We start from the raw sequence: 26648 nt of genomic DNA on the forward strand, positions 1-26648 counted from the left end.
ACATGGTTTTAATGTTTGGTTTAAAAATTTCAGAGATCAAATTCCTTAAGGGGGAAATTATAGTGATTCTAGTTTAGACCCAAACCATTTGATGTTTTGGATCCGAGTTTTATTATCTTATATAGTTATTCATGTCTTGTTTCCCCTTATTTCACTTTGAGTTGGCTATTGGGATGTGTTGGTTGCATTTGGAACAGGTTGGTAGCATGTTTTTCAAACTATTGTTGCCTAGAATTTTGCCTCTTTACTCAAGTGACCCTTCTTGCAGTGTCACGCCCCAAACCCGCCCCTAGAAGTTTAGGCATGACCACTTCAAAAACGGACACTTACCTGTTATATATAACATATGGGGCCTGAGTGGAAGCATAAATTTTAAATAATAACATGCAAGGAAAGAGCTACATCCATTGAGCGACCACCATCATGCCAGGATCACAAATAGACAGATAATAATAGTTACATACACATATACAACCCCGCCCGTGTTTGGGCGTATAATAAAACAAAAACATTAGAAGTTACAACATATTATAGACAATCAGAATCTAAGCCAAAACTTCACCAAACGGGTAGGCTTCACCCAAATGCTTGGACACACAGAGGCTAACAAGGAAGACAAGCATTAAAAGTTGAGGCTGACCTCCAAATGCAAGACCTACGGAATCAGACAAAATACATAGTGAGATAACCTCAGTGAATAATAGTACGTGAATAACTCAATGTTCAACTTGAATTATAATGCAAATCAGAGTTTATATAATATAAAAGACAAGTAGTTAATCTGATCCCGTACTAATGTTAACGGTCTTGTTGGTTCACAAATTCACAGACTGGCCCTTGGCCTGGTGGGTTCACATATTCACAATTAGCCTTTGGCTTTATAGATTCATAATTGAGATTCATAATTTCACAACTTGGCCCTTGGCCCTTTGAATTCATAGTTTCACACGTTGGCCCTCGGCCTCATAGATTCATATTTTCACAAGTTGGTCCTCGGCCTCATAAGTTCACAAATTCACAAGTTGGCCCTCGGCCTCATGAGTTCACAAATTCACAAGTTGGCCTTCGGCCTCATAAGTTCATAGATTCACAAGTCGGCCTTTTGCCTCATAAGTTCATAGATTCACAAGTCGGCCCTTGGCCTCATAAGTTCATAGATTCACATAGTTCCTTCTAATTATTCACATGAGGTAACATAGTTATGTTACGTTCAACAGAGTGCTAATAGCAACTATTACCAGATTGAACTTCATAATGCAGTCACATCCCATTTGTTTGTCATGAATTACTACCTCTAGTTCACAGATAACAGAATGTTATTACATATTAAATGAGTCCAGAGATACGCAGATACCATAATCCCGTAATACACTTAAATTCCCCTTGTTCGTTATAAATCCATACAACTGACTTACAGATAACAGTGTGTTAGTATCCATTATCAATAATAAACAGAACGTAGTACCCAGTAATGCTCTTAGATTTTCCCATGGTTTCTCATAAGGTGACATAATTGTCCCACAATAATAGAACAACACTATTAACAATAAACAGAAGGTAAATGCTCCATTACATTAATAAGAATGGAGCCATTCACATCATAACGTGGGTCACATAATCGTGTTATTGACATTGAATTCTTTCTCCGGATTGAGTCATTCAGAGGTTCATCTGATATTTAACATAATTTCATAATGGTTATAAACGTACAAAACAACTCGTAGTCTTATCCAATTATTCGTTTTGATGATCCACTCTAGGTAGATATCTGTATCATGTCAGTGTGTGCCAAATCCTTCAATGTTTACATAAGTTCACACTAATTCTCGTTCCACATACATGTTAACTTAATTGACCACGGAGAACAAGATGTTAATAAGAATCATTATTAACGGTAAATAATGTGCATTAGAGTACTATTACTCACAGTGCTATAACGGAGTGCTCGTCCTTCTCAGGTTATGCCCTACACGTGTACACAACCTATACAGTAAGGCATCAAACACAAATTCCAGAAATACCAGAGGGTTAAGCACGTAAAACAGAGCAAACAATATTTTGCAGCATGAAATTTCAAACCTACTTCTCCAACTCAATATATATATATATATATATATAAGATTACTAGTCTTACAAAACACATTATGGAATTTACACCCATTCATCTTCTAGTCAAAGAAAGAAAGGATTTTTATAAACATTTCCATGTTCCCCAAAACTCCTTAAATTTCTAGTGTTTTCACCAAAAACCAAACATTTCCCCATCCCCATAAGAAATCCTATTAAATCATTCTCTTGATTTAATAACTAAGCAAGCCTACAAATATTTAGTAAAATGATTTGGGATTAAACCCATTCTTGAAAACTTCACATTTTAGGTCACAAAAATTAATATCAACATAGTTAATATCATCCCACATAATCATCACAATTCAACATATCTCAAAAGGAATTCTTAAATTCCATTTCAACATTCCATAATCGAATTTATATCATCCACATTATCAATAAATCTTTTCCCCCAATTTTCCTTTTATTAAAACATAATTTACAATGCATTTAACAAAGTTCAATCGCAAAATTTAAACATAATTTTCAAACATAACCAAATTCCAATTAAACTTGAACACATCTAATTCAACTTACCACTTTCATGATTCAACTATCAATTTGGGCCAAATCATGGATTATCATCAAAAACCAACCTAGGGTTTCTAAGAAATCTACAAATTTCAAATACAATTTTAAATCTTCTTAACCCATTACTTTTGATTCCAAATCTTCTCATTTATTAGGCACCCTAGGTCCATAACCCATAAACCATACTCTAAACCCCATAATAGAACCCCACCATACCCTAACATACCTCAAAAATTTCGGAATTCCATTCGGTAGAAAGTGGTGATCTCCTCTTATTCTCCATCCTTGATGCAAGATTCATGGTTAATTTGTTGAGAAAAGTGGAGGAAATCAAGGTTTTGGGAGCTAGGGTTTCGGACATGGAAGAGGGAAGAAGAAGAGAGGAAAAGAAAATCTAAGAAATGACTCAAAAATCACGTTTTTGAGCTGCTGCCCCGCACATCGCCGCACGTGCGCCGTATTTACCGCACGTGCGGTTCTGCTTCCAGCACAGATATGAAAACTTCAAACAGGCGTAACTCTCTCATCCGGACTCCGTTTTAGGTCATTCTTGTGCCCAAATTGAAGCCCCGAAAATAATCTTTCCAATGGTTCTAACCTCACATCCAAATTCCAAGTGTGGAACAATAAAAGGGCAAAAGAGTGACGGTTGGTCGTAAACGAATTATTGAAATTAAAGTTTTTGATCCAATCTTACTTTACCATCATATTACCACCACAATCAATAGCCCAAAATAAAATAGGGAGGTTCCAAATACACTAATAAGAATATCAAAAATGAGCCCATGTTCGAGCGGAGGGTAAAAAAAAATTTCAAGCCGATACAATAAAGGTCGCCATAACTCAGCAGATGATGTTTTTTTTTAATTCCGATAGATATAGTTGAATTAAAACACATTAACCCCTAATTAAATAAGGATGACTTTCTATATGCATATTGGGGTCATTACATTCTCCCCACCTTAAAAAGTTTGGTCCTCCAAACTTGATTCACCTTGTCACAAGTCTAGTTCCGTCCTGGACATATAATATTTCTCAATCCTTTAGCCATTCACAATTCTATACAGTTAATTTCGATGGAGTTTGCTCCCAAAATCACAAGTAATTCAACTCCACTAACTAATTGATACCCCAATTAATAATAATACTTCATAACATTTTCATTTATTACTCCACAAATCATATCTTCCACATAATAGAACAGCTTAAGGGTATTCAGAAATGAATTCATTTCAAGTATTCGTTTGCATGAAACTCATAAACTATCAAACATAATTCAAACTTTTTAAGTTCACAAATAACCCCCATTATCATAATTCCTTCAAGATTAAGGAAACACTCACGACATCATCATGTGTCAAAGGTATATACTTCGTACAACGATTAGACCCACAGTAGCAATTAAGTTCTAAATCAACGATTTCGTGGTTCTTTGTTCATTACCTAAATTAGACCTATCAGTTCAAATCAAATCCCTAACATACTCCAAATACCAACTTAAATCTCATATCAAGGAATTACATGTTCAGAGTAGAGTATTAGTAAAATCAAATACAGATTAAACCTTAATGGTCATACTTCCCAAATTACAGTACAGGAACTTATCAGACCTGTCAAAGATATCAGATGATGGCATAATTCCCAATAGCATTAAACTTATTTAAACTTTGATAGAACAATCTCCAATTCAACTTGTAACAGATAAGACAGAATAGCTTGAAGCTCAACCTAGAGCCTTCATCAAGTATGCCACAATAAATTATCAAATGAAAAACTCATTCATGCATAGCAAAATATCTCTTTCAGAAAACTTGTCATATCTTGAACATTCGGAGTTTCGTAGCGTATCTAGTCATTTTGGGAAACTCAAATCATGAATCCACAACTTAAATTCACTCCAATTCATAAGATTCCTACTTGTTCTCACATCTCAATACATAAACATAAAATCATGCCACATACTTGAATTCAAACAAGTCAATTGAAGAAATAGAGTAAAGCCTCTCATAGGTACTTCAAATTGAGTCAAAACATGCAAAGTAAGGTCATCTTGCTAATTTACTTCTCATACTCACAACACCACAATCCCAACTCTTAGGTACATGATTATAGAAACATCTTAGAGGACCCAACACGCAAAACGGGGCATCCCAACTTTTCTGACTTGAGCCGCACGTGCGCTAGGATCTCCAGCACGTGCGGCACACCTCCCACACGTGCGGCATTGAGGCCCCGCACGTGCTTTTTTTGCAGTGTTGAACTCCAAAATTTTCCATTTTCCCCGCACGTGCGGCAGTGACTCCCGCACGTGCGGCTGAGGTTCCCGCACGTGCGGCCTTAGGCCCCGCACGTGAGGCGATTCTGCACCAAAAAGTCCGAAAATTCTGCACAATTTCCTCCTCGTGTAGACATGTTTAGGGCCTCAAAAATCTAGCTTTAAATTACTAATAGATAAGCGCAAAGCATATGAATACATGTGAACAAGGATCAAATTACATATTTCATTTGAGTAAAAATCAAATCAGTCTGTCTCTGTACAGCTTGTTGGGACAACGTAATCGGTTTATAATCGTCATAATGTGGCCCTGGCCTAAGAACTTCACACATTCAGAAAAGAGTCCTTGGGTTCATAGTTTACAATTCATCACATAGACCTTTGGTTCTTTTTGATTCACAAGCTTACAATAATATAAGTTCATATTTCACACATCGGCCCTTGGCCACATTGATTCACAATTCACAAATGACCCTTGGTCACGTAGTTTCACATTAGGGCTCGTAGCCACATTGACTCACAAATGGCTTTAAGCCACATATCATAAACATGTCGGAAGTTCATAACATTTTTATCATTTCCGAATATACTTCTCATATATAACATTTCATAGCCCAAATTATAGATTTCCTTAAACATTGTATAGCATAGTCATTGTTAAAATCATTTACGTCAGAAGTACCGAATGTAAATGATGGTATGACATCTCTAAATAACACGGATCACATAAGTTTCATTCCAAATAAAGGAACAAGCCTCGAATTAATTTTCATACATAAAGGTCAGAACGGAAACGCATCAGAACAAAATTATGTCCTTCAGATAAATGGCAGTCCACAAAAGAAACACAATTTCCCTATATCACTAAACTTTTATAAAATTCCACCGAACATTATGTGATCACAAATCATGATACTTATCTTTATTAACATTTCAGGTAGCAATTTCAACGTTCCCTACTCGTTATCAATCATCAAACATCTCAATCATAATAATTCCCTAAGTTATCAGCTACCATAATTCTAATGTCTCTCATCATTTCATGTTTCCAAAGCTCAACATGTTTGTACTTCCCATTAGTCAAGCCAAAACACTACAATTTCATAAACCTTAGCCCTTTTGTTTCCTTATACATATCATGTAGAGAAATATTGATTACGGATTACAATTTACACATAACAAAACAGATTACAAATAGTAAAGTTAGATTTCAGATTTCAAAATTCACACAGGTTTCCATAAACCAATTACACTCGCTAAGAGAGGTCATTATATGCCTAACTTCTTCTTACAGTCAATCGTACTCAATACAATCTCAATTAGTACGCAACCACATTTTATCAAACTACTCCAATGCAGTACTTTCTCAAAATCACAGATCTACACATTGTCATGGTAAGGAGGACATAACTCTAGCTTAAAGTTAGAGTATCACATATAGTATTTCCTTTATTCTTAGAATATCCCATGCTTAGAGTTTAATCAATTCGCCAATTCACTTAGAGAGATGCTAAAAAGATGACTAACAACCGACAACATACATTTTAATCTTTACATGTAAGTCGTCTTACCGACCAGTTCGAACCCTCACCACACTTCCGCTGTGCAACTTTATTGATTAAATCCCATCTGCAGATCTTACCATGTTCTGCATAGCAATCAATCACAATATATACAAGAAATGTATAACATACATGAATAATAACCATTGCGGTTAGCGTCATTACATATACCCTTATCGTTGCTATCAATTCCTTTCATATGCACTAAGGATGTCATGCATGATGCCTAAGTCTTTTCTAGACATCCTAAAGCTCAATGGAGTCGTGTGTGAGATAGCAACTCGTGCTCTGATACCACCTGTCACGCCCCAAACCCGCCCCTAGAAGTTTGGGCATGACCACTTCAAAAACGGACACTTAACCTGTTATATATAACATATGGGGCCTGAGTGGAAGCATAAATTTTATATAATAACATGCAAGGAAAGAGCTACATCCATTGAGCGACCACTATCATGCCAGGATCACAAATAGACAGATAATAATAGTTACATACACATATACAACCCCGCCCGTGTTTGGGCGTATAATAAAAAAAAAACATTAGAAGTTACAACATATTATAGACAATCAGAATCTACGCCAAAACTTCACCAAACGGGTAGGCTTCACCCAAATGCTTGGACACACAGAGGCTAACAAGGAAGACAAGCATTAAAAGTTGAGGCTGACCTCCAAATGCAAGACCTACGGAATCAGACAAAATACATAGTGAGATAACCTCAGTGAATAATAGTACGTGAATGACTCAATGTTCAACTTGAATTATAATGCAAATCAGAGTTTATATAATATAAAAGACAAGTAGTTAATCTGATCCCGTACTAATGTCAGAACGGTCTTGTTTGTTCACAAATTCACAGACTGGCCCTTGGCCTGGTGGGTTCACATATTCACAATTAGCCTTTGGCTTTATAGATTCATAATTGAGATTCATAATTTCACAACTTGGCCCTTGGCCCTTTGAATTCATAGTTTCACACGTTGGCCCTCGGCCTCATAGATTCATATTTTCACAAGTTGGTCCTCGGCCTCATAAGTTCACAAATTCACAAGTTGGCCCTCGGCCTCATGAGTTCACAAATTCACAAGTTGGCCTTCGGCCTCATAAGTTCATAGATTCACAAGTCGGCCTTTTGCCTCATAAGTTCATAGATTCACAAGTCGGCCCTTGGCCTCATAAGTTCATAGATTCACATAGTTCCTTCTAATTATTCACATGAGGTAACATAGTTATGTTACGTTCAACAGAGTGCTAATAGCAACTATTACCAGATTGAACTTCATAATGCAGTCACATCCCATTTGTTTGTCATGAATTACTACCTCTAGTTCACAGATAACAGAATGTTATTACATATTAAACGAGTCCAGAGATACGCAAATACCATAATCCCGTAATACACTTAAATTCCCCTTGTTCGTTATAAATCCATACAACTGACTTACAGATAACAGTGTGTTAGTATCCATTATCAATAATAAACAGAACGTAGTACCCAGTAATGCTCTTAGATTTTCCCATGGTTTCTCATAAGGTGACATAATTGTCCCACAATAATAGAACAACACTATTAACAATAAACAGAAGGTAAATGCTCCATTACATTAATAAGAATGGAGCCATTCACATCATAACGTGGGTCACATAATCGTGTTATTGACATTCAATTCTTTCTCCGGATTGAGTCATTCAGAGGTTCATCTGATATTTAACATAATTTCATAATGGTTATAAACGTACAAAACAACCCGTAGTCTTATCCAATTATTCGTTTTGATGATCCACTCTAGGTAGATATCTGTATCATGTCAGTGTGTGCCAAATCCTTCAATGTTTACATAAGTTCACACTAATTCTCGTTCCACATACATGTTAACTTAATTGACCACGGAGAACAAGATGTTAATAAGAATCATTATTAACGGTAAATAATGTGCATTAGAGTACTATTACTCACAGTGCTATAACGGAGTGCTCGTCCTTCTCAGGTTATGCCCTACACATGTACACAACCTATACAGTAAGGCATCAAACACAAATTCCAGAAATACCAGAGGGTTAAGCACGTAAAACAGAGCAAACAATATTTTGCAGCATGAAATTTCAAACCTACTTCTCCAACTCAATATATATATATATATATATATATAAGATTACTAGTCTTACAAAACACATTATGGAATTTACACCCATTCATCTTCTAGTCAAAGAAAGAAAGGATTTTTATAAACATTTCCATGTTCCCCAAAACTCCTTAAATTTCTAGTGTTTTCACCAAAAACCAAACATTTCCCCATCCCCATAAGAAATCCTATTAAATCATTCTCTTGATTTAATAACTAAGCAAGCCTACAAATATTTAGTAAAATGATTTGGGATTAAACCCATTCTTGAAAACTTCACATTTTAGGTCACAAAAATTAATATCAACATAGTTAATATCATCCCACATAATCATCACAATTCAACATATCTCAAAAGGAATTCTTAAATTCCATTTCAACATTCCATAATCGAATTTATATCATCCACATTATCAATAAATCTTTTCCCCCAATTTTCCTTTTATTAAAACATAATTTACAATGCATTTAACAAAGTTCAATCGCAAAATTTAAACATAATTTTCAAACATAACCAAATTCCAATTAAACTTGAACACATCTAATTCAACTTACCACTTTCATGATTCAACTATCAATTTTGGCCAAATCATGGATTATCATCAAAAACCAACCTAGGGTTTCTAAGAAATCTACAAATTTCAAATACAATTTTAAATCTTCTTAACCCATTACTTTTGATTCCAAATCTTCTCATTTATTAGGCACCCTAGGTCCATAACCCATAAACCATACTCTAAACCCCATAATAGAACCCCAACATACCCTAACATACCTCAAAAATTTCGGAATTCCATTCGGTAGAAAGTGGTGATCTCCTCTTATTCTCCATCCTTGATGCAAGATTCATGGTTAATTTGTTGAGAAAAGTGGAGGAAATCAAGGTTTTGGGAGTTAGGGTTTCGGACATGGAAGAGGGAAGAAGAAGAGAGGAAAAGAAAATCTAAGAAATGACTCAAAAATCACGTTTTTGAGCTGCTGCCCCGCACATCGCCGCACGTGCGGTTCTGCTTCCAGCACAGATATGAAAACTTCAAACAGGCGTAACTCTCTCATCCGGACTCCGTTTTAGGTCATTCTTGTGCCCAAATTGAAGCCCCGAAAATAAGCTTTCCAATGGTTCTAACCTCACATCCAAATTCCAAGTGTGGAACAAGAAAAGGACAAAAGAGTGACGGTTGGTCGTAAACGAATTATTCAAATTAAAGTTTTTGATCCAATCTTACTTTACCATCATATTACCACCACAATCAATAGCCCAAAATAAAATAGGGAGGTTCCAAATACACTAATAAGAATGTCAAAAATGAGCCCATGTTTGAGCGGAGGGTAAAAAAAATTTCAAGCTGATACAATAAAGGTCGCCATAACTCAGCAGATGATTTTTTTTTTAATTCCGATAGATATAGTTGAATTAAAACACATTAACCCCTAATTAAATAAGGATGACTTTCTATACGCATATTGGGGTCATTACATGCAGTCAAGAAATCCTTGTGTATTCTCAGTAATTAACTACTGGAAGTTGGCATTCTTCGCTCGAGCGAAGCTTCTTGTGCTCAAGCGGTGGTCTTCTATCTGTAAAACTTCTGGGAGTTTGTATTCTTCGCTTAAGCGCAACTTCTTGCGCTCGACTGGTGCAACTTATTGTGTCTGGTCGCTCGAGCGACACATTTTGTGCTCGAGCGTATATCAGTTCGTAAAGTCACTTTTCTGAGTTACTTTTTCATCTCTCTCTCTCTCTCTCTAAACATTTCAAAACCCTATTTCCTCTCACTCTCTCTCTTTAAAACTCATCTATTTCACTCAAATCCACCTAGATTCGTCGATCTTTTCACCCGAGTCCCTTTGTTAAAAAGATAAAGCTCAACGAGGGCTTTGTTCTAATCGAAGCAAAGTTGGTTTTTGGTGCCTTTGAGTTTCTTACTCTCTCTCTCTCTCTCTCTCTCTCTCTCTCTCTCTCTTGTTCTAGCTTGAGGTAGGGATATCTCCACACTTTATTATTATTTTTAACTTAGCTATTTGTGTTTGAAACAATATTGTAATTTGGGGAAAGTTTTAAACAAATCTAGGGTTTTTGGTCAAAACTCAAAAGAGAGGTTTTTCTAATAGTTTCATGGAAATGGTTGTGCGATTGGAAATGAGAATGAGTTGTGATAAAATAGTTGGTTAGGTTATGAAGAATTAATTTTGAGAAGAAAAGGGGTTTTTCCCTAATTATGTTAAATGTTGATTTTATATAAATTATGGAATTGGTGTTGGAAATATGAAATTGGATTGGTTTTGATGAGGATGGTGGAGTTGTATATGTATTATCACTCACATCTTGAAACTTGGAGAGTTTATCTTTATTCGTAGTTGTTTATCTATTTAGAAATATGTGTTTTGGGCTATCGGTGAAGGATAGCTATTATTGTTGTAGATATTGCATGAGGATTAGGAGAATTGAAACTATGTTCTCATTCAATCGCATTGAGCATTATCTTACACTTTTACATTGGATATGTTTATCGTTTTGAGAAAAATGGATGAATTTGGGAAGTTTGTATTGACTCATTGAAATAAGTTGGCCTAAGTTTCCATGGTGAAAATCCTAAAAACTGCGCATATACATGGGTGTTGATCCCATAGACGAAAATCTGTAAAATGGAAATAGTAGTGTTTGTTTAGCCTACGTTTACATGGATGCTAGTTCACGGTTTCCCGCAGACAAAATTTCTATGAAAGGTTGTATTGGTTCTAAGATTCCCAGAGTGTGATTCATTGCCCTATTTTCTATTGTGAAGGAAATGATTTGTGAACTATGATATTAATGTGGCATTACATGGTTTTGGAAAGAGATGTAAAACATTTGGCACGAGCATTGCATATGCACTCACCTTATAGCTTTCTTAAGATTCATATACTGTGTTGTATTATTTGTACTGGGTTTTGGCTCACCCTATGTGGGAAAAACATTTCAGGTGCAGATGACATGTCTCCGCCAAGGCAATAGCTTGGGAGGACTTGGAGCAAGAGCTTCATTTTGTTGACTTTTCTTATATGTGTTTTGTATGGGCCAAGGGCCTTTAACTGTATTGGGCTTGAATTCCACTTTTGTTGTAACCAAGCGCCGCCTTAGAAAGTTGTAAGCCTTTAGGGAATTTCTTATTTGTTTTAACTTCATCATATTTCCTCTTTATGTAGCATATGCTATAGATTCAAGGCTCAGCTTGTGAATGTATATCAGCATATGTTATTCTTTTGTAAAACTAAATTGGAAACATATGAAAGATAATAGCTTTATCATTGTTGTCACTTATTCATATTGTGGATGGTTTATAGTAATTATTTTGGGACGTTACACTCTATGACTATATTGTAGATGGGTGGTCATTCTCTTCTCTCAAGTAGGTAATTTTTAAAATTTTTGGTTTATACACTTAGATTATTGAATTTTATAGCTTGTTTGGCTTGAGGCTTGGGTAGCCTTGTTTTTTGTGTACTTGTTTATAGCTTTATCATTGTTGTCACTTAGCTCTTTTATTAATAACATGTTTTATTAAATATTAATCACGCTTAAAATATGTGATCTAAATCTTTATTATCACAGGCTTTATTACTTATACATCACACATAAAAAGTGTGATCTAAATATTTATTATCACACGTAAAAAGTGTAATCTAAATGTTTATTATTACATGTAAAAAGTGTATTTAAATATTTATTATTACACGCATAACATGTGTGAAATCATCCTTTAATGACACTTAAAACGTATGATTAAAAAAAAACTCTTTAAAAGCACACTTCCAAAGATCACACTTTGACAAAAATTAAAACGTGTGATTAAATAACACATATTACACATAAAAAGTGTGATTTATTTATGATTTTGTAATAGTGTAGAATTAAAAATAAGTGTTGAACTACTCTATTAAATTGAATCTTTTAAATTAGTAGTTCTGTGATGTTGTGATTTGTTTTAGTATTTAAAATTATTATTTCACATTATGGTTAATTTAACTATTTACAATAATATACACATTGATTGATTACTAGAGAACGTATGTGTTAATATATTTTTTTTTTTGAAAATTATAATAAAATGGTATAACATCGATGGTGATATAATTTTGTATTTATTAGTGATTATTGTAAAAATTAACTAGAATGATCAACGGTGTACGAAATTAACGATTGAAGGTTAATATTGGTTGTGTAAAGTAAGCCTTATTTTTTAGAATTCTTACATAATTCGTGTCACAAAACTCTAAGATGACACAGCACTTATTTGAACCTTTATTGGTTTTCAGTTTTAGAATAAGGGTGAATGTGGGTGGTACACATGGAGGATATATACCCTTGGCAGACCGTTCCTTTAGGACAGACTATAGATGCCACTACTTGGGTATGTAAATTGAGACGTGGGCATCCCTGGTTATCCCAGTTTGTAACTCTTAATTATTTAACCAATGAAGGGTTTTAAATTAACCGTGGCCATGGTTTAGTGGTTGGTAACTTAAATCTTTTTTGAGAGATTTCGAGTGTCACTTAAGTTATTAAAATTGTTGAATTTATTTTATTGGGTGTAATTTATACTTGCAATTATATTTTTGTATCATGCTTATAATCTCTTATTTTTCTCTAAAAACGAAAGCTAGGTTTGTTGTGTTTTCTTTTTGTTCTTATCAGCTCATGCTATATATTTTTGTTGTCTTAGCGTTTTATGCCAGATTTTGACGAGTAATGAATAAAAGCTGAAAATGAATTTGATGCTAACGTAGAGCGTTGACTGACTTCAAGATATGGCTAGAATGGAATAAATTTTATTAACTTATATATTAACAATCAAGGATTTTATGATTTTGTTTAATGTTGTATTTGGACATTTTAAGTTTTTATTTAGTGTGTTTGAATTTTTGGTTGTATGAGAGTTGAAATTTCTAATTAAAATATTAAATTTTTTTCCCTTGATGTTCTAAAATTTTGGGACGTCACATTTTTTGCCTTTCGTTCAAATATTTATATTATATAAATACATTTTATGTATTAGTTTTCATAATTGATTGGTGATAGGAGATCTGGTTTGAAATTGAGTTGCAATGTTATAGATATTACGATTTTCAATATTTGTTTTGGTTATTATTACATTATTGACCAAATTTGTATAACAATTTTTGAGTTTTGATTCCCATGTGTTTACTCGTGTCTTCCGATTATGATGTTGATTATGAGTTTTGAATTTTGTATGAGTTTTTTTTTTTTTTTCTGAGTTCATTTTTTTGTTGCGATTGTTAGCTATTTAGTGTGAGTTTCAATTTTCACTTGTTTATTCTAAGATTTTGATTGTGGATTTATTTTGATTGTGAAGTTATTGTTGTTGTTATGTTTTACATTGATATTTTACTGTCAATTACTTTCTTTTTTTTATGGTACTTGTTAACAAAGAAACTCTCTATTAAATGTGTTTGAATACATTTTTCTTATTGTTGTATGGGACAATGAAATTTCACTGTGATACTTGGAATCAAATTATTATGGATTTTTTTTTTTTTTGAATTTCTCGCGAAATTCAGGTCCAAGAAATTTCTTCGATAGATTTTATGATGGTTAACACAGTAAAATTTCACTATGTTATATAAGATAGTGAAATTTATTGAAATATGGTTGGGAAAAAAATTCTTTGATAAATTTTATGATGGTTAACACAATAAAATTTCACTATGTTATATAAAATAGTAAAATTTGATCGAAATATAGTGGGATTTGACTAATTTACTTTATTGAATTGGTTAAATTTGACTATTTTAATAATGCTAGGACGTTTCACTAATGTTTAAAGTAGGACAATTAATTATTTTAGTGAATTATATGCATTGTTAATGAAAAGTCAGTGAAATTTCACTCAAAGAAATATCGTGAAATTTTATTGTGTTGAAAGCTAATTTCGCAATGTTTAAACCTTATATGATTCGTCTATATCGGTGAAATTTCACTAGGATAAATTAATGAAATTTCACTTACATGAGTCAATTTAAATTTGTTGATATTGATTGCATCTAATGTGCATTTCTTGTGTCATATAAGAAAAATTGCATTGAGTTGAGAAATTTCGTTGGGACAAAATTATTGTAATTCACTCACATCAGTGAATTAAAATTTGTAGACATAATTATATCTAATGTGCATTTATTGTTTCAGTGGAAATTCACTGATATATGAGATTCTTAAAATGAACTTAATGTTATTAAAATATCAATTGATTTATATATAATAAAAAAAAAGATCTAGAAATTTTCATGAGACATGTGTATTTAGAGAAAATTGAGTGAGTTGTGATTGGGATAAATAATTTGATTTTCATTAATTGTTTTTAGTATTTTGGAATATTACTAAGACATGTTTGCATAGAGAATTTTACTATGTTTTGACTAGCATAAAAAATGCTATTTGCATTAAATCTTTTCATTGATTTTGACTGAAGCGATTCAATGAAATTTTACTACGGTTTAATATGATTGAGAGAAAAAGTAATATTGTAATTGTATTTGAATAAACCCTGATATATTGAACAATTTTTTGAACAAATCATGACATAGAATACTAAGATTTTTTGGATGATTGTGATACTATGATTGTGATATTTGAGTAAGTTGCTTCACAGAATTTTCGAAAGTTTGTTGATTTTTTTATTACCTTTTGGTGATTATGACTCATTTCTTCTTCTTCGAAAATTTGTTGATTTCCAATTCTTGCTTTCTTGAATCTTCGAAGTGTTTGTAAAAATTCAACAATTCTAGTTTTTATTTTCTTGAAAGTTTTGTAAAATTTACTAGTTGGTATGGCGATTCTGGTTTAGACCCGACTCATATGATATTATGGATCCTAGTTTCATTATCTTCTATAGTTGTTCATGTCTTGTTTCTCTTTATTCCTCATTGAGTTTGGTTATTGGAGTGCCTTGGTTGCATTTGGAACAGGTTGGTAGTCTGTGTTTCAAAACTGTTGTTGCCCAAATCTTGGCTTCTTCGCTCGAGCGACACTTCTTGCGCTCGAGCGGTCTTTGTAGACTTTTAGTGCTTTTGCGAGTCAACAAAAATATTGGGAGGTAGCATTCTTCTCTCGAGCGACACTTCTTGCGCTCAAGCGGTCCTTCTTGAGCTCGAGCAGTGGTCTTCTGTGTACAAAACTTATGAGAGCAGGTATTCTTCACTCGAGTGGTGATTCCTGCGCTCGAGCGGTCCCATTTGTTGTGTCTAGTCACTCGAGTGACCATTCGAGTGCTCGAGCGGTCTATGCGTATATCAGGTCGTAAAATTCACTTTTAAAGTCACTTTTTCACACCTCTCTCTCTCTCTAATCTTAGATCTAGAGCTTCTCTCTCTAAAACTCACATTCTCTCTATAAATACGCTTAGATCAATTGATTTCTCCACCCTATTTTTTTTTAAAAAAAAAGGTAGAGCACACCGAGAGCTTCCTCTTAATTGGAACAAAGTTGATTTTCAACGTCTTTGAGGTTCCTCCACTCTCTCTCTCTCATCTTCTAAGCTTGAGATAAGGATTTCTCTACACTTTTTTATGATTTTAAACTTATCTATTTATTTCTATAAAACAACATTGTTAAAAAGAGAATTTTTGAACAATATAGGATTTTGGCTTGAAATCAAAAATAGGGGATTTCAAATGGGCAGTTGGAAACGATTGAGAAAATGTATTTATTGTTGAGTTATAATGAAATGATGGACTTTTATCTTTGAAATTGATTTATAAAGGAAAGGAGATTTTGCCCTAAGAATGTCAAATGTTGATTTTGTAACGATAAATGGAATTTGATATTGTATGGAATTGGATTGATGTTGATGAGGACGACAGAGTTGGATATGTATTATTACTCCCATCTTAAGATTTTCAAAAAGCTTATCTGTTAGAGATATCTGTTTTGGGCTATCGGTGGAGGATAGATATGATTGTTGTAGAAATTGCATGAGAATTAGGTGAATTGGAACTAATTTCCCATCTATTTGCATTGAACATTGTCGTATCTTTAACACATTCAAAATGTATATTATTTTGAGAAAAATGGGTGAATACTTGGTAAATCTGGGAGTGTGGTTACGATATAAAGTTGGCCTATGTATCGTTAATGAAAAACCAAAAACCCTTGCGGATAGGTGTCGAGCCTTCCGATTAATACCCGTAAAAATGACAAATTGATAGCACTTGTATATTCTACTTACAAACACGTACCTAGAGATTTACAGTGTTATACTCACTGCCCTATTTTCTATTAATTGTGTTATAAACATGGCATTACATGGTTTTGGAAAGAGATATAAAATGTTTTTGGCACGATCATTGCATATGCATTCACCTTTTATCTTTGTTAAGATTCGTAAACTGTGTTGTAGTATCTCTATTAGGCTTTGACTCACCCTATGTAAGAAAACCATTTTCAAGTGTTGATGACATGCATCGGCCAAGGCAATAGCTTGAGAGGACTTGGAGCCAAAGGCTTCTTTTTGTGTATTGCTATATTTATTTTGTACAAGCCAAGGGCTTTAACTACATTAGATTTAAATCGATTTTTGTTATAGCCAAGCATTGTCTTGGAAAGATGTAAGCCTTTAGGGCATTTATTATATGTTTAACCTTTATTTTGCATCTTCAACTTATGGCACATGCTATAGATTCAGGGTTAAGACCTATGAATGTATAACTACATATGAAATCTTTTGTAACCTCGGATTATTTGAAATGAAAAGGATATTGTATTCAGAATGGTATTGTTATTTATTAATATTACGGATGGTTTTATTGTAATTATTTCAAGGCGTTACAACTTGGTATTAGAGCCACTAGATTTGAATACTTTGGGATCGTGGGATGTGGTTATTATCGCAATGGGTTCTCTTGTTAGTTAACATTAGAAGTAAACCTGGTATGCTATGTAATAATGTGCTTATGTGACTAAGTGGGTATGGAATTTAATTTTTAAGATATTGATTGGGTCTATGGGTTTCTTGAAGTCCTGTTAGAAGAGCACTTGATTGCTACTATTTCTAACTAGGACTCTGGCAGCGCTGCGGGACAATCATTATCTAGAAAGCAAGTTCGTATGTGTTTATGTGATTATATGCCTATGTGGAGTAAATTAATTGTTGTCCACTGCATTAGGATGCAAGTGAATTAGCTTAGGCACATTTATAAATGTGCTAATCTCTTTTGTTACCTTTATTAGGATGTTAAGATGTGGACTTGGTGGTAGTAGGCATGGCAAGCCTAGATAGCATGAGGTGCTGTTACCGGATGATATTCCAACACAGGAGCAGGGGGTTGGTCAGGCCAATGTAGCTGAACCAGTTGGTCAGCAGCAGGCCATGGACGTTTTGGCTTATGAAATGGCTGGAGATTTAGGGGAATCCATGGACATTCTCAAAGCTAAGAATCAAATCTAGGCCTAGGTTGCAGAATAAGGGCCATCATTTTTGAAGAGGGAGTTCTTCCAGTCGAATTCGGATGAGTTTTTAAGGGATCCAAAGGAGCCACTGAAGGTGGATGAGTAGTTGGAGCAGATGGTGAAGACGTTCGAGATGCTTGGCATCGAAGACGATGGACTGAGGGTGACCTTAGCATCCTTCCAACTGAAGGGAGATGCGGGTCAATGGTGGAAGTTTGTGAGGGGGCGTATTAGGGTGACTTGGGAGCCTTCTGTCAACGCCTTCCAGGATAAGTTTTTGCCTTCCATTATTAAGGAGAAGTTAAGGGAGCTGTTTCTGAAGCTCAAGCAGCTTAACACACCAGTGGCCAAGTTTGAGGCTACTTTCACTAGTCTGTCGAGGTTTGTGCCTAAGCTTGTGGCAACGAAAGAATGTTGTTGCTTGGAATTTTAGAAGAGGTTGAGGACCGAACTCCTTTTCCAGGTGGCTGCATCCATGATTAGGGATTATGGTCGTCTCGTGGAGGTGGCGACTCACTTAGAGACCGTGATTCAGACTGAGGGGGAGAGGATGAGGGGCTCCAAGAAGAAGAGTCAGGAGGTTCAGCGGGAAACTCGGGATAGTAAGAGACAGACGGGTTCTAACCCACAGCAGTCCTAGGGAGCACAGTCTAGGTCCACTTTTTTGGTACCAACTCCGGGTTTTGAGAAAGGTGGTCAGGAAGGGATCACTTGCTTCAAGTGTGGTCAGCTGGGCCACAAGTTTGTAGTTTGCCCGCAGAAGGGAGGAGGGCAATAGTCTACATCGTCTACGGCTGGTTCTTTGAGCCAGTGTCAAGAGAGAGGGCAGTCACTTACCTGTTATTAGTGTAAGTCATCAGGGCATGTGAGAAGGTTTTGCCCTTAGTTGGGTGGTACATCTGGCGCGTCTGGTTGGAGGCAGACACTGAGTCATCATCCTACACCTTCAGCATCGGCCTCGAGAGCCAATCAAGGAGCCTCTTCAGCTTAATTTGTGCATCATACTTATGCTCTGAGGGGTGAGCAGGTGAAGCAAACACCTACAAGGGGTGTGTACATTGTTACCATGCCAGATTTAATGCCAACACCTTCAGTAATAAAAGGTAACTTCTTGTTGTGTAATTCTATTGCCAATATATTGATTGATGCAGGTGCATCCCATTCTTTTATCTCATCTGCATTTGCATTGGCACTGGAATTAGAAATGGCCTAGTCAGCATCTCTACTTAGGGTAGAGTCACCCATTGGTGGTCAGGTTGTGTAGGACCAGAGGTGTCGAGGTTGTGAGATAAAGGTTGCCAACCGACTTCCTTCTGATTTTGTATTGACTGATATGTTGAGCTTTGATGTTATTTTGGGCATGGACTGGATGTAATCCTTTCGGCCCATTATAGATTGTTACCGTTGGAGAGTTACAGTGTGTACCTCGGGTGGTTATTATTTTTATTTCTTGGGGGACCGAGTTGATAGGGCCTTGTTACCAATGTGTGATCCATGTGGCCGAGGCGAACTAAGTCTCCTTCTTGCTACATTCTTGGGTGTGGAGAGTGATGTGGCTTGAGTTGAGTTGTGGAGGGTAGTTTGTGAATTCCCAAACGTTTTTCCCGAGGATCTCACTAGTTTACCACCCCATCATGAGATTGAGTGCTCAATTGACTTAGTGTCTAGCATGGCACCGATTTCCATGGCACCGTATAGATGTGCACCTACCAAGTTAAGTGAGTTGAAGATTCAACTCCAAGAATTGATAGATAAAGGCATTATCCGCCCTAGTAGTTTTCCTTAGGGAGCACCGACTCTCTTTGCCAAGAAGGATGGCTCATTGCAGCCATGTATTTATTACCGAAAGTTAAACTAGGTAACTGTTAAGAAATGACTTGTTTGATCAGTTGAAGGGGGTCTTATTACTTTTCTAAGATAGACTTGAGATTGGGTTATCACCAATTGAGAGTGAAAGAGGAGGATATCCAGAAAACGCATTCCATATGCGGTATAGCCACTATGAGTTCTTAGTGATGCCTTTTGGGTTAACTAATGCACCGGCCTTATTTATGGATTTGATGAATCGGATCTTTTGTGAATTTTTAGACCGTTTTATGGTTGTCTTTGTTAATGACATGTTGATTTACTCACCTTCTTAGGAGGAACACGAAGAACACTTGCGAGTTGTGCTTGAGTTGCTTAGAGTCCATAAATTGTATGCCAAGTTTGGGAAGTGTGGATTATGGTTGAAAGAAGTTAAGTTCTTAGTCCATGTGGTATCTGGAGAATGAGTGACTGTAGATTCTTCCAAGATCTAGGCAATACAATATTTGGAGCAACCAAAGAATGCCTTTGAGATTCGGAGTTTCTTGGGGTTAGCTGGTTATTACTGTCGTTTTGTAAAGGATTTCTCTAGATTGGCCTCACCGTTGGCTAAACTGATGAAGAATGGAATTAAGTTTGTGTGGAATGAGACTTGTGAGAAGTCATTTCAAGAGCTTAAGGTTAGACTTACCACTACTCCAGTGTTGATTATTCCAGAGAGGGGTTTGGGCTATTCTATATATTGTGATGCATCTTGGAAAGGTTTGGGTTGTGTTTTGATGCAGAAGGGAAAGGTAATAGCTTATGGCTGAAAGGTAGTTGAAAACACACGAGAGAAACTACCTTACCCATGACTTAGAGCTAGCAGTAGTGATCTTTGCCTTGAAGATTTGGAGGCATTATTTGTATGGTGAGAGATTTGAGGTCATTTTCGATCATAAGACTTTGAAGTATTTGTTTTCATAGAAAAATTTGAATATGAGGTAGAGAAAGTGAATGGAGTTCATGGAAGATTACGACTTTGAGTTGCATAATCATTCGGGAAATGCTGATGTCGTTGCCAATGCCTTGAGTAGGGAATCCATTAGCGGTGTAACTAGTATTGCCATCTGGGAATGGGAGATGTTGGGCGCTATTGACGAGTCTGTTAAGCCGGCAGCTTTGTTTGCTATAGTTGCACAACCTACACTTGTTAGCCAAGTTATAGAAGCACAACGGAGTGACCACAAGGTAGAGTCCATCCAGGAGAAGATATCTAGTGGAACGGTAGAAAAGGGCTTGAATGCGTATTCTGACTCTAGTGTTAGATATCTTGACCATCTTTTCATGCCAGAGTCTTATAGAGAGGAGGTACTCAGAGAATTCTATCATTCGTGCCTTGCGGTGCACCCCGGGAGGCACAAAGATGTATCACGACCTTAGTTGCCAATTTTGGTGGACGGGAATGAAGATAGGCGTAGCCTTGTTCTATCGAGGTGCCTTACTTGCCAACAAGTGAAGGCCGATCACCAGAGACCAGTGGGTTTGTTACAACCCTTGCCTATAGCCAAGGGAAGTGAGAGCATGTCATGATAAATTTTGCTGTAGTCTTTTGAGGACTCAACGGGGTAATGATGCCATATGGGTAATACTTGATCAGTTAACCAAGTCAGTGCACTTTGTACCCATGCGCTCAAGTGACTCGGTATATTTTCTTACCGACCTTTATGTTAGGGACATAGTTTGACTTCATGAGGTCTCTGTGACTATTATTTTGGATAGAGATCAACATTTCACGGCTCAATTATGGCCAAGCCTACAAAATGCCTTGGGCACTAAGTCAACGTTTAGCACCGCTTATCCTCCTCAGATCGATGGGCAATCAGAGCATACCATTCAGATCCTAGAGGATATGCTTCCGATTTGTGTTCTTGACTTTAAGGGATCATTGGAGAGGCACTTGCCCTTGGTAGAGTTTGCCTACAACAATAGCTTTCAAGCAAGTATTGGCATGGCACCGTTTGAGGCCTTGTATGGCCGACCGCGTAGATCTCTTGTGTGTTGGGCCAAGGTGGGTGACATACCTATTTTAGGTCCTGAGTTAGTCTGGGAGACAATAGAGAAGGTTGCACTTATCCGTAAGAGGTTGATTTCGGTTTAGAGTCGCTTGAAGAATTGTGTTGACCGTAGAAGGAAGCCATTATCGTTTGAGGAAGGAAATCACATCTTCTTGAAAATATCACCTAGATAGGGTTTGATGAGGTTTGGAAAGAGCGGGAAGTTGTCTCTTATATTTATTATACCTTTTGAGATCATAAAGCGCATTGGGGAGGTAGCTTATCATTTGGCCTTGCTGCCACAGCTTTTCAGGATTCATGACATGTTCCATATTCGTATGCTTTAGAAATACGAGTTGGATCCATCACACATGTTGGATTGGACCGAGTTAGAGGTAAATGAGGATTCCTCGTATGAGGAGAGACCGGTTAGAGTTTTGGATACTCGAGACCAAGTCTTGCGTGGCAAGACAATTTTGAGACATCACGGGATTGAGGAAGCAACTTGGGAATGTGAAGCAGAAGTCCGTGAGAAGTATCTGAACCTACTTGTTAATGTTTGAAATTGCATTGAGATTCTTCTTCTGTTGATCTAATATAAACATTTGTTTATGTTTTGGAAAGAAATGAATTGTATATTCAGCATTGAAAGCTTTGTTTATCATTGTTATGAGAATGAGCGACCGATGGATGGATCATGGTTATGAAGATAGTTCGAACCATTGTTATGTTGATTTAAATACAGTTATTTTTGTGTGGATCTTAAAATTTAGGGGACGAAATTCCTTAAAGGGGTAGGTTATAGCGATTCTGGTTTAGACTCGACTCATTTGATGTTATGGATCTGACTTTCATTGTCTTATATGGTTGTTCTTGTGTTGTTTCTCTTTATCCCTCATTGAGTTTGGTTATTGGAGTTATAGCGACTCTAGTTTAGATCTGACTCGTTGATGTTTTGGATCTAGGTTTCATTGTCTTATTTTGTTGTTCCATGTCATGTTTGCCCTTATTCCTTATTGAGTTTGGTTATTGGGGTTTGTTGGTTGCATTTGGAGCAGGTTGGCTGCCTGTTTCTAAAACTGCTGTTGCCTTGAATTTTGTCCTTACGCTCGAGCGAATCTTCTTGCACTCGAGCAGTGTTTGAAGACTCTCAGCATTGTTACAGGTCTGCAAAGTACTGGGAGGGTGCATTCTTCCCTCGAGCAGTGATTCCGACACTCAAGCGGTCACACCATGTTGTGTTTGGTCACTCGAGCAACACTTCTTGTGCTCAAGCGATCTGTTCGAATTTAGTAACTATAAAAGTCACTTTTGGTCACATCTGGGTCACTTTTCTCTCTCCCTTTTATCTTCTTCCACCATTGTTGAGCTCTCAAGCTCTTTTTATTTGGTTTTCATCTACTTTTATACATCTTTGACCCCTGGTTCCATATACCAAAATGTAGAGCTCCATGAGGGCTTCTATTTAATCTAAACAGATCGTGTTTTCGTTGAAGTTGAATTTTCAGGCTTCCTCCTCTTCATTGCTTGAGGTAGGGATTCTTTTGCTCATTCTCAATACCTTGTCTATAGATAAACATGTGGTAGATTTTATTGCATAAAAATCACAGCTATTGTGGATCTTTTGAAAATCATGAAAGGGCATCTAGGGTTTGATCTTTGGGTTTGAAATTGATTAAATTGGTTGTTGTTTGATTAGTCAGTGAGTGGTTTAATGTGTTTATGTTAAGGGGAAGAGAAAGCCCTAATTTAATAATTTGACTTAATGAAATAAAAAGGGGTTAAATGGAATAATGTTTGTGTTTTGATAATTTGAATTGGTGGTGTTGTGTTGTTAGCATAACGAGAGAATTTATTTAGGTTTTGGGACTTTATTTGGATAATCATGTTAACTTGAGTTGGGCTATGCCTTGGAATCCATGGATGCGGTTTTATTGAAATGTGAAAATTGGTCTTTGGAAAGAAAAGGAATTGGACAAGTTAACTTGAAAAACAAAAGGGTTGATTTTGAAGAAAAGAATGAAACCATGATGTATTGTAAATTTAGAATTTGAACTTGAGGTTAGATTTTGAAATATTTGATTATTGTTGTCATTATCATTGTTGTTGGATTTAAGGTTAAGTGAACATTAAATTATCACGTTATGTGTGTTTAAACATTATTGCTTAGAGGTTTTGTCCTTGGCCATCGGTGGAGGATGACATTGTGATGTTGAATGGATTTTTGTATATGTAGTACACTCGAATTATGTTTGTTTGTTGAATTATGTGATGGTTGGAAATGAGCACATGCTGAGAATTAGGGGTATCATTACCTTCCAGCTAGCACTTGGAGAATTGGCTATGATGAGAATGTGGGGTTCCAGTACCTTCCAACTAGCACCTGGAGAACTTGGCAGAGGTACCATTACCTTCCATTTGGTGACTGAAAAATTGGCATGAGTTTTGGAAAGGTGTATCCTCGGCATACCGTGTTTGAGGCAAGTATAGCTTTGTCCTCCTTCTGTGTTTCATGCATAGTGATGATTACTTTGTGGAGGATGTCACTTGTCTTAAATGGTTATGTAAGAAGTACTTTATATGTATCGTCCTCATGTTTGTTTGGGATACTTCTAATCAGAAATTGTAAAGTGAAATTGGTATAAGTTCGGTAATTGAAGAAAATGTAATTGGGTTCAATGATTGGTTTCGAAAACTGGTTGTTATCGGATGAGTTTAAAATTAAAAATGTAACAAGAAGAAGGAAAGATGAATGGTGGTGTTGTTCAACAAATTGAACATTTTTTAGGAAAAATATTTATGTAAGTATATCTTCATATATAAACTGACACTCGTGTATATGGTATGACTTAAAGCATTCATGATCATAGCTATATATATGTTGTTATTGTTTCGGATCATGTTGGGATCCCTACTAGACTTTATGTTCATCCCATATTGCTAATCATTTTTCAGGTGAACATTGAGAAGTGTTTCAAGATTGAGGATCTTCATTATCTGTTGGCTATGAGGCCTTTTAATTGTTGGCCGAATGCCATTGTTGTAAAAAGGGTTGACCCCTTTCCCTTTCATGTATTGATTGAAGCCTACAGGCAATTTCTTGTAATTATGTCTCATGTTGCATTCATTATGTATTCGAATGAGAGAACTTTACTTCATTGTCTTTATTGATGTATTGAAATTTTGTACATTAGCTCTGAAATTTTATTATGATAAAGGATTTGGTAATGTTACTCGAGTAATAAAAAGCGGCACTTTACAACTGGTGTAACAACCCTCACTTCAACTTAGTTATACTTGCATACATTTATGTATGATCTTGTTGTGTTATGTGCATTTGCAAATCTTGTCTTGTTTTACTTGAGTGTTTCTTGCATACTTGTTCTTGCCTGGTGTGTTGCCGAGGTCATCTTAAGCCTAGACACCGTGGAACCTTTCTACACTTAGAACTATCTTGTAACCACTTCGGTTGACCTCCATCTTCACCTTGGTATATTTGCCGAGATGTCTCTATCTAGGCCGAGGTGTTCAGCACCAAGGCCGAGATGTGTATCATCTAGGCCGAGATGTTTATCCTTGCACCCTAGTGATTTTGTTCCTGGAATGGTATGACCTAGACCGAGATGTGGCACATCTAGGCCAAGGTGTGGCACAGCTTAGTCAGGTGTTGTCCCTCCAAGCCGATGTCGTTGTCACCCTACTTGCCGAAGCTTTGCCCTTAGCCGAGATCATCACTTACCGGAGTGCTCTTGCCGTCTAGCTTGTTGAACACACTTTGTCATGGTCTTGTCTTGTCAAGTCAGTCACCTTTTTTAGTAGAGCCAATCAGCCGATGCCACGTGTCACAGCAAAGGGTTAAGTCAGTGACTGTCGAGAAAGCATATCATTTTGTATCAAATCTTGTCTTTTAGAGAGAGAGGCTCTAGGAAGGAGAAGGAGAAGTTTTGAGTGAGAGAGAGTGAACTTCCAAGCTTGATCGTTGAAGCTTGAACCGTTAGATTCGAGTTGAGGTTAGAATCTTAACCTACTCTTGTTGTTCTTATTGATCATCTAGCTGCATTGCACGATCAAACCTGCTCTGCACATCATGCATTGATTTAAAGTTGGTTTTAGAAAGAGAAAATGGTTTTCATGTGTTCTTGAAGAAAAGTCTTGTTTTGATCCGAAAGTTTGCATCTAGAACCATGTTTTTGTGTTTGTTTCGTAAGATCCTCGAGTATGGGTACCCAGGTCCATGATTTCGGATTCTTAGCATGAAATCTCAGATTTTGTAATAACAAGTTTTAATCTTTCCATTCATCTTCCTCATGTTCATGTTCTTCATGTTCATCATGTTCTTCAAGAGAGGGAAACCCAGATTTTCCCGACTTCATTTCCTTGACTGTGGCCATCGAGGCCACACCTCGGCAAGGAGGTGTGGGACCTTGGCCTAGACCTGGTGGTTGCCCAGCTTGTTTTCCAGCGATAAGAAACTGTGTTTTGATTTGATTTGACTTAGTTTTGAAGAATGCCGAGGTCATTTGCATGCATGCAAGACTTGTTTTGAGAAGTGCATTCAATAGACTTTGCCATGTGTTTGTAGGACTGGGACTTGCCTTGACCCCGATGTTTGAAGAACTATGTGAGTGGTATTTTTAATAAAGCTATGTTATCAATGTTTTGATAAGCTTTGCTCTGCTTTGTTTTGAAAAGTATTGTTAAGCATGAACGATTGTCCCTATTTTGTATGTCAAGCATTATCTTGTTTTGATGACCTTCTC

At 36.2% G+C, this 26648-nt stretch overlaps 1 long non-coding RNA gene across 1 annotated transcript; it reads right to left on the reverse strand.

Annotated features, from left to right (window-relative positions):
• Positions 1 to 431: 431 nt before the first annotated feature.
• Positions 432 to 3081, reverse strand: LOC114319919 (uncharacterized). The gene is made up of 3 exons (XR_014365648.1): positions 2867 to 3081; positions 1928 to 1983; positions 432 to 655 (listed from the first exon to the last, which is right to left on the reverse strand). It is a non-coding gene; the product is annotated as an uncharacterized LOC114319919 (long non-coding RNA).
• Positions 3082 to 26648: the final 23567 nt, after the last annotated feature.

This window comes from Camellia sinensis, chromosome 4 (genome assembly GCF_055761805.1).
Source record: "Camellia sinensis isolate YWXY chromosome 4, ASM5576180v1, whole genome shotgun sequence".
Lineage (NCBI taxonomy): Eukaryota > Viridiplantae > Streptophyta > Magnoliopsida > Ericales > Theaceae > Camellia > Camellia sinensis.